Source organism: Penaeus japonicus, unplaced genomic scaffold, assembly GCF_977035675.1.
Source record: "Penaeus japonicus unplaced genomic scaffold, GWHDUDI00000001_assembly GWHDUDI00000037, whole genome shotgun sequence".
In the NCBI taxonomy this organism is placed as follows: domain Eukaryota; kingdom Metazoa; phylum Arthropoda; class Malacostraca; order Decapoda; family Penaeidae; genus Penaeus; species Penaeus japonicus.
The window spans coordinates 24,179,711-24,182,790 of record NW_028234439.1 but is presented as its reverse complement, the minus strand read 5'-3'; positions in this window follow the sequence as shown (position 1 = coordinate 24,182,790).

The window sequence follows — 3,080 nt, the reverse complement described above, 5'->3', positions numbered from 1 at the left end:
CATAAAGTGGTTCAAAATAAGAAATTTCTCGACATTGTCACCCCGGCCACCAAAAGCTTCTTTGGTGATAAACTATTTAAAGAGATTGATGGTGTGGTTGTGACTAATCTTATAGAGTTAACACTTGCATATATGCATATGAGTTTTCATGAGAAGAGATAACTCAGAGATAACTCAGAGATAACTCAAAGATAACTTAGAGATAACTCACAGATAACTCACAGATAACTCAGAGATAACTTAGAGATAACTCAGAGATAACTCAAAGATAACTTAGAGATAACTCACAGATAACTTAGAGATAACTCAGAGATAACTTAGAGATAACTCAGAGATAACTCAGAGATAACTCAATTTTGTTAGAGATACTCAAAGATACTCCAGATAATCAGACCAACATTTACTTAAAGATATATGAAACGTTAGCATTTGAACAATTAATTTAATGGTAGACGTCCCCTTTTAAATCATCATTGATACCGATAACAAAACAAGAGCTAGTGCAACTTACAACGAAAAGATAATGTATGTAAGCCTTCCATACACCAATTCAAAGTAATTAAGCTGTAAAACGCACGCTATCAAACCTTTGTTAGCTAATTAGTTACGATATAAAGATCAAGCTGTTGAACCTCAGTAACTAAAATCCTAGTTGCTTTGGAAAGATTACGAGGAATCTATTCATTCGTAATTAAATTGATATCTGAGAATATATGATGAGAAGAGATTTTAAAGCAATTGATTCATCGTCCTTTGCTTCAAACAGTCATATTTCGGAAAGTTTCGGAATGAGAGTGTGAATTAAAGAGAGAGAGAGAGAGAGAGAGAGAGAGAGAGAGAGAGAGAGAGAGAGAGAGAGAGAGAGAGAGAGAGAGAGAGAGAGAGAGAGAGAGAGAGAGAGAGAGGGCGGGGGACAGACAGACAAAGAAATAGACGGGGGTAGGGAGAGAGAGAATGAGAGAGAGAGAAAGAAGGGGCTAGTGAGAGAGAGAGAAGGGGCTAGGGAGAGAGATAGAGAGAGAAAGAGAAAGAAAGAAAGAGAGAATCAGATAGACAGACAGAGAGAGATATGAGGGGGGAAGAGAGAAAGGAAGGGGGCGAAAGAGAGAGAGAGAGAGAGAGAGAGAGAGAGAGAAACAGACAGACAGACAGAAACAGAAATAAAAACAAACAGACAGACAGAAACAGAAAACGAAACAGACAGAGAAGCAAACAGAGATAGAATCAAAGACGGAGAGATAGAAAGATAAATGGTGAAGGAGTGAGAGAGAGAGAGATAGAGATAGAGAGAGAGAGAGAGAGAGAGAGAGAGAGAGAGAGAGAAACGAGAAAAAAGATAATTCGTTGCAACTTGTAACAGGCACCAAGCAGATTCTGTTGATTGGTTAGTCAGACGACGCAACATTTTGCATCGAAGAGCAACAATTACTCGGGTTGAGTATCGTAATTAGCATACAGCTTTGTTGCCAATCAATATATCGTTTTTTTTTTTGTTTTTTTTTTTTAAGCGGGGGAGGGGGGAGGGGGGGAAGGGAGGCCGTGAAAGGGTGCATTAGTGACGAAAAAGAATTTCCAATTTCCTCTCGTCATTAGTCTCAATGCTTCGTCCGTTTCATCTCCGTAGTTTAGGGTCTTTGGTGTATAATTAGTCGAACTAATAATTAAAGCTGAATTATCATAGTGAAATATAGAGATGGGAGCGGTATAGCGCACGGGGGAGGGGGGGGAGAGAGAGAGGGAGGGAGAAAGAGAGAGAGAGAGAGAGAGAGAGAGAGAGAGGGAGGGAGGGAGAGATAGACAGCGAGAGAGAAAGAGAGAGAGAGAGAGAGAGAGAGAGGGACGGAGAGAGAGAGAGAGGGAGGGAGAGACAGACAGAGAGAGAGAGGGGGAGGGAGGGAGGGAGGGAAAGACAGAGAGAGAGAGACAGACAGAGAGAGAGAGGAGAAAAGAGAGAAACAAAAAAATATATTATTCTGAATCATTTAATTCTTGCATTGGCAAGATAATTCAATGCGTAGATTGTTAAATACACAGATAGATAGATAGGCAGAGAGATGAAAAGACAGACAGCGTGTGAAAACTAAATCTCAAACAAATAAAAACAAATACACATACAGAAGGGATATCGGGTTTATGCGTAACAAGCTCTATGTCAACACAGCCAACAAACGCAAACACAAGCGAGTATACACGTTGGACATTTCCATGAGGTAACTTATATTTTTGGTCAGCAGAACCATGGGAGAAAAAATATCCGTTTCTACTTGGGGGCTTATATGCGTTTGTGTTTAGACATACATATAGTTTCGTGTATGTTTATGTGTATGTATGTATGTATGTATGTATGTGTATATATATGTGTATATGTATATGTATATATATCTTGTATATGTATATATATGTATATGTATATGTATATGTATATGTATATATATATATATATATATATATATATATATATATATATCTATATATATATATATATATATATAGATAGATATATATATAAATATATATATATATATATAAAAAATATATATATATTAATATATATATATATATATATATGTATATATATATATATGTAGTATATATATACATACATACATATATATATATATTATATATATATATATATATATATATATATATATATATATATCTATATATATATATATATATGTATATATATATATATATATATACATATATATATATATATATATATATATATTATATATATATATATATTATATATATATATATATATATATATATAATATATATATATGTATGTATATATACATATATATACACATATATATATATATATATATATATATATATTATATATATTTATATATATATATATATTATATATATTATATATATTTATATAGTTATATATATATATATAATATATATATTACATATATAACATATATATGATTTAGAGGGTGGGATTGTTTACATATATATTGATATATATAGTGATATATATATATATATATATTATATATATATATTTTATATATACATATACATATTCACACACACACACTCACATACAAAACACAAAC